The sequence below is a fragment of the Musca domestica genome, unplaced genomic scaffold, assembly GCF_030504385.1.
Source record: "Musca domestica strain aabys unplaced genomic scaffold, Musca_domestica.polishedcontigs.V.1.1 62, whole genome shotgun sequence".
Taxonomy (NCBI): Eukaryota; Metazoa; Arthropoda; class Insecta; order Diptera; family Muscidae; genus Musca; species Musca domestica.
The window spans coordinates 1073237-1080237 of record NW_026712369.1 but is presented as its reverse complement, the minus strand read 5'-3'; the positions used below and the strand labels follow the sequence as shown (position 1 = coordinate 1080237).

Here is a 7001-nt window from a genome sequence, read left to right as displayed (position 1 = left end):
ATATCGGGAGGTACCGATATATGGGGGCAATACGAAAACGTGAAGCTGCACTGACAATTTTCTGTCATAGGCTGTAGTATTCATTGCGAACTTCAAATACCAAATTTGAAACAATTCCGGTATATAATGTCGCTAAAATCATTAAAATACCGAATATCGGGAGGTACCGTTATATGGGGGCTATACGAAGACGTGGACCTGCACAGGCAATTTTCTGTCATAGGCTGTAATATCCATTACGAACTTCAACTACAAATTTGAAACAATTCCGGTAAATAATGTCGCTAAAATCAGCAAAATTCCGAATATCGGGAGGTACCATCATATGGGGGCTATACGAAGACGTGGACCTGCACAGGCAATTTTCCGTCATAGGATGTAGTATCCATTGCGAACTTCGAATACCAAATTTAAAACAATTCCGGTAAATAATGTCGCTAAAATCTTGAAAATACCGAATATCGGGAGGTACCGTTATATGGAGACTATACGAAGACGTGGACCTACATGGCCCATTTTCAATACCAAAAGTCCTGCATATATAATATACATTTGAGTAAAATTTTATCAACCTACTTCATTGCGTTCGGAAGCTAGAGTGATTTCCACAGACGGACAGACAGACGGACGGACATCGCTAGATCGTCGTAGAATTTTACGCTGACATAGGATATTTATACTTTGTGGGGTCATGTATATTTCGAGGTGTTACAAACGGAATGACGAACATAATATACCCTCCATACTAGCTATGGTGGAGGGTATAAAAATATTTTAAAATCCTATTATTATTAGCTTTTTTCATTGGAAAATCTGAGCTTTTTATTTCCAAAGCTGAAACGGAGAACACGGCATATAAATACAACGGTTTATGGCTGAGTTACAACATTCCTCAAATATTAGTTGAAAAAAAATTCCAAAACATTTGAAAAGTCGCGTTTGAAAAGAAAAATGAAAATCCCAGTGATTTTGTTGTTGGTTTTGCTGAGTTTGGCGATGGTGGCGCCGCAGGACGATGCTCCGGCTGGGGATACGCCAGCAGATGATGCTCCAGCCGGGGACATGCCAGCCGATGCACCAGCTGATGATGCCCCAGCTGCAGATATGCCTGGTGACTCACCAATGGATACTCCCATGGACTCACCCATGGATTCCCCCGCAGATACTCCCACAGAAGACGAACCCGCCGTCGATGGCTCACCGGATATCGATAGTGATGTGACAACGGCCGCTCCAACTCCGTCAGGCGAAACGGTGACAAATGACGAACTAAAGGAAACCTTAGATGAAATCTTGAAAATATTGAAAGACCGCGCTATGAACGGTGGCGACATGGATGATGCCGAACTGAATGAGATATTGGAGAAATTAATGAATAATCCGAAATTAATGCAACAGGTTGCCGAAAAACTATGGAATGCCGACGAAGAAGAAGATTGGCAGGATGACGATGATGGTGATATACTAAGTTATATATTCGATTACTTTTTTGATTTTCGCAAAAAGAAGTGAAGTGAGAGAGCAAGTGCGACTAAAAAAAACTGAAAATTAATTAAAAAAAATACCAACATGTGAAATATTTGAAAAATATTTAAAAAGCAACTTTTTAAACTGAGAAAAAATTCTTTAAAAAATCCACGTTTATTAAACGAAGGGTCCTTCCAAAAAATTCTTTAAAAAGTCCACGTTTATTAAACGAAGGGTCCTTCCAAAAAATTCTTTAAAAAATCCACGTTTATTAAACGAAGGGTCCATCCAAAAAATTCTTTAAAAAATCCACGTTTATTAAACGAAGGGTCCTTCCAAAAAATTCTTTAAAAAATCCACGTTTATTAAACGAAGGGTCCTTCCAAAAATTCTTTAAAAAATCCACGTTTATTAAACGAAGGGTCCATCCAAAAAATTCTTTAAAAAATCCACGTTTATTAAACGAAGGGTCCTTCCAAAAAATTCTTTAAAAAATCCACGTTTATTGGTGGAAGGGTCCTTCCAAAAAATTCTTTAAAAAATCCACGTTTATTAAACGAAGGGTCCTGCCAAAAAAATCTTTAAAAAGTCCACATTTATTGGTCGAAGGGTCCTTCCAAAAAAATTCTTTAAAAAATCCACGTTTATTGCTCCAGGAGTACTTGGAAAAAATTCTTAAAAAATCCACGTTTATTGGTCGAAGGGTACTTGGAAAAAATTCTTTGAAAAATCCACGTTTTGTGGTCGGAAGGTCTTTGGAAAAAATTCTTTAAAAAATCCACGTTTTGTGGTCGGAAGGTCTTTGGAAAAAATTCTTTAAAAAATCCACGTTTTGTGGTCGGAAGGTCTTTGGAAAAAATTCTTTAAAAAATCCACGTTTTGTGGTCGGAAGGTCTTTGGAAAAAATTCTTTAAAAAATCCACGTTTTGTGGTCGGAAGGTCTTTGGAAAAAATTCTTTAAAAAATCCACGTTTTGTAATCGGAAGGTCTTTGGAAAAAATTCTTTAAAAAATCCACGTTTATTGATCTGATGTTGGTCGGAAAAAATTCTTTAAAAAATCCACGTTTATTGGTCGGAAGTTGGTTGGAAAAAATTCTTTAAAAAATCCACGTTTATTGGTCGGAAGTTGGTTGGAAAAAATTCTTTAAAAAATCCACTTTTATTGGTCGGAAGTTGGTTGGAAAAAATTCTTTAAAAAATCCACGTTTATTGGTCGGAAGTTGGTTGGAAAAAATTCTTTAAAAAATCCACGTTTATTGGACCGATGGTGGTTGGAAAAAATTCTTTAAAAAATCCACGTTTATTGGACCGATGGTGGTTGGAAAAAATTCTTTAAAAAATCCACGTTTATTGGACCGATGGTGGTTGGAAAAAATTCTTTAAAAAATCCACGTTTATTGGTCGGAAGTTGGTTGGAAAAAATTCTTTAAAAAGTCCACGTTTATTGGTCGGAAGTTGGTTGGAAAAAATTCTTTAAAAAATCCACGTTTTGTGGTCGAAAGGTCCTTCAAAAAAATTCTTTAAAAAATCCACATTTATTGGTCGAAGGGTGCTTCCAAAAAAATTCTTTAAAAAATCCACGTTTATTGCTCCAGGAGTACTTGGAAAAAAATCTTAAAAGAATCCACGTTTATTAAACGAAGGGTCCTTCCAAAAAATTCTTTAAAAAATCCACGTTTATTAAACGAAGGGTCCTTCCAAAAATTCATTAAAAAATCCACGTTTATTAAACGAAGGGTCCTTCCAAAAAATGCTTTAAAAAATCCACGTTTATTAAACGAAGGGTCCTTCCAAAAATTCATTAAAAAATCCACGTTTATTAAACGAAGGGTCCTTCCAAAAAATGCTTTAAAAAATCCACGTTTATCAAACGAAGGCTCCTTCCAAAAAATGCTTTAAAAAATCCACGTTTATTAAACGAAGGGTCCTTCCAAAAAATTCTTTAAAAAATCCACGTTTATTGGTCGAAGGGTCCTGCCAAAAAAAAATTCTTTAAAAAATCCACGTTTATTAAACAAAGATTCCTTCCAAAAAATTCTTTAAAAATCCACGTTTATTAAACGAAGGGTCCTTCAAAAAAATTCTTTAAAAAATCCACGTTTATTAAACGAAGGGTCCTTCCAAAAAATTCTTTAAAAAATCCGCGTTTATTAAACGAAGGGTCCTTCCAAAAAATTCTTTAAAAAATCCACGTTTATTAAACGAAGGGTCCTTCCAAAAAATTCTTTAAAAAATCCACGTTTATTGGTGGAAGGGTCCTTCCAAAAAATTCTTTAAAAAATCCACGTTTATTAAACGAAGGGTCCTGCCAAAAAAATTCTTTAAAAAATCCACGTTTATAAAACGAAGGGTCCTTTCAAAACAATTCTTTAAAAAATCCACGTTTATTGGTCGAAGGGTACTTGGAAAAAATTCTTTTAAAAAATCCACGTTTATTAAACGAAGGGTCCTTTCAAAACAATCCTTTAAAAAATCCACGTTTATTGGCCGAAGGGTACTTGAAAAAAAATCTTTAAAAAATCCACGTTTATTGGTCGAAGGGTACTTGGAAAAAAATCTTTAAAAAATCCACGTTTATTGGTGGAAGGGTCCTTCCAAAAAATTCTTTAAAAAATCCACGTTTATTGGTCGAAGGGTACTTGGAAAAAAATCTTTAAAAAATCTACGTTTATTGGTGGAAGGGTCCTCCCAAAAATTCTTTAAAAAATCCACGTTTTGTGGTCGGAAGGTCTTTGGAAAAAATTCTTTAAAAAATCCAAGTTTATTGGTGGAAGGGTCCTTCCAAAAAATTCTTTAAAAAATCCACGTTTTGTGGTCGGAAGGTCTTTGGAAAAAATTCTTTAAAAAATCCACGTTTTGTGGTCGGAAGGTCTTTGGAAAAAATTCTTTAAAAAATCCACGTTTTGTGGTCGGAAGGTCTTTGGAAAAAATTCTTTAAAAAATCCACGTTTTGTGGTCGGAAGGTCTTTGGAAAAAATTCTTTAAAAAATCCACGTTTTGTGGTCGGAAGGTCTTTGGAAAAAATTCTTTAAAAATCCACGTTTTGTGGTCGGAAGGTCTTTGGAAAAAATTCTTTAAAAATCCACGTTTTGTGGTCGGAAGGTCTTTGGAAAAAATTCTTTAAAAAATCCACGTTTTGTGGTCGGAAGGTCTTTGGAAAAAATTCTTTAAAAAATCCACGTTTTGTGGTCGGAAGGTCTTTGGAAAAAATTCTTTAAAAAATCCACGTTTTGTGGTCGGAAGGTCTTTGGAAAAAATTCTTTAAAAAATCCACGTTTTGTGGTCGGGAGGTCTTTGGAAAAAATTCTTTAAAAAATCCACGTTTTGTGGTCGGAAGGTCTTTGGAAAAAATCTTTAAAAAATCCACGTTTTGTGGTCGGAAGGTCTTTGGAAAAAATTCTTTAAAAATCCACGTTTTGTGGTCGGAAGGTCTTTGGAAAAAATTCTTTAAAAAATCCACGTTTTGTGGTCGGAAGGTCTTTGGAAAAAATTCTTTAAAAGATCCACGTTTTGTGGTCGGAAGGTCTTTGGAAAAAATTCTTTAAAAAATCCACGTTTATTGGTCGAAGGGTACTTGAAAAAAAATCTTTAAAAAATCCACGTTTATTGGTCGAAGGGTACTTGGAAAAAAATCTTTAAAAAATCCACGTTTATTGGTGGAAGGGTCCTTCCAAAAAATTCTTTAAAAAATCCACGTTTATTGGTCGAAGGGTACTTGGAAAAAAATCTTTAAAAAATCTACGTTTATTGGTGGAAGGGTCCTCCCAAAAAATTCTTTAAAAAATCCACGTTTTGTGGTCGGAAGGTCTTTGGAAAAAATTCTTTAAAAAATCCAAGTTAATTGGTGGAAGGGTCCTTCCAAAAAATTCTTTAAAAAATCCACGTTTTGTGGTCGGAAGGTCTTTGGAAAAAATTCTTTAAAAAATCCACGTTTTGTGGTCGGAAGGTCTTTGGAAAAAATTCTTTAAAAATCCACGTTTTGTGGTCGGAAGGTCTTTGGAAAAAATTCTTTAAAAAATCCACGTTTTGTGGTCGGAAGGTCTTTGGAAAAAATTCTTTAAAAGATCCACGTTTTGTGGTCGGAAGGTCTTTGGAAAAAATTCTTTAAAAAATCCACGTTTATTGGTCGAAGGGTACTTGGAAAAAAATCTTTAAAAAATCCACGTTTATTGGTCGAAGGGTACTTGGAAAAAAATCTTTAAAAAATCCACGTTTATTGGTCGAAGGGTACTTGGAAAAAAATCTTTAAAAAATCCACGTTTATTGGTGGAAGGGTCCTTCCAAAAAATTCTTTAAAAAATCCACGTTTATTGGTCGAAGGGTACTTGGAAAAAAATCTTTAAAAAATCTACGTTTATTGGTGGAAGGGTCCTCCCAAAAAATTCTTTAAAAAATCCACGTTTTGTGGTCGGAAGGTCTTTGGAAAAAATTCTTTAAAAAATCCAAGTTAATTGGTGGAAGGGTCCTTCCAAAAAATTCTTTAAAAAATCCACGTTTTGTGGTCGGAAGGTCTTTGGAAAAAATTCTTTAATAAATCCACGTTTTTTAGTCGGAAGGTCTTTGGAAAAAATTCTTTAAAAAATCCACGTTTTGTGGTCGGAAGGTCTTTGGAAAAAATTCTTTAATAAATCCACGTTTTTTAGTCGGAAGGTCTTTGGAAAAAATTCTTTAAAAAATCCACGTTTTGTGATCGGAAGGTCTTTGGAAAAAATTCTTTAAAAAATCCACGTTTTGTGGTCGGAAGGTCTTTGGAAAAAATTCTTTAAAAAATCCACGTTTTGTGGTCGGAAGGTCTTTGGAAAAAATTCTTTAAAAAATCCACGTTTTGTGGTCGGGAGGTCTTTGGAAAAAATTCTTTAAAAAATCCACGTTTTGTGGTCGGAAGGTCTTTGGAAAAAATCTTTAAAAAATCCACGTTTTGTGGTCGGAAGGTCTTTGGAAAAAATTCTTTAAAAAATCCACGTTTTGTGGTCGGAAGGTCTTTGGAAAAAATTCTTTAAAAAATCCACGTTTTGTGGTCGGAAGGTCTTTGGAAAAAATTCTTTAAAAAATCCACGTTTTGTGGTCGGAAGGTCTTTGGAAAAAATTCTTTAAAAGATCCACGTTTTGTGGTCGGAAGGTCTTTGTAAAAAATTCTTTAAAAAATCCACGTTTATTGGTCGAAGGGTACTTGGAAAAAATTCTTTAAAAAATCCACGTTTATTGGTCGAAGGGTACTTGGAAAAATTTTTTTAAAAAATCCACGTTTATTGGTCGAAGGGTACTTGGAAAAAATTCTTTAAAAAATCCACGTTTATTGGTCGAAGGGTACTTGGAAAAAATTCTTTAAAAAATCCACGTTTATTGGTCGAAGGGTACTTGGAAAAAATTCTTTAAAAAATCCACGTTTATTGGTCGGAAGTTGGTTGGAAAAAATTCTTTAAAAAATCCACGTTTATTGGTCGGAAGTTGGTTGGAAAAAATTCTTTAAAAAATCCACGTTTTGTGGTCGGAAGGTCTTTGGAAAAAATTCTTTAAAAAATCCACGTTTTGT

At 34.3% G+C, this 7001-nt stretch overlaps 1 protein-coding gene across 1 annotated transcript in view; it reads right to left on the bottom strand.

Annotated features, from left to right (window-relative positions):
* The window catches only part of LOC101891959 (papilin), a 171819-nt gene that overhangs the window by 95951 nt on the left and 68867 nt on the right, over positions 1–7001 (bottom strand). The gene's annotated exons all lie outside the window — the stretch shown is intronic.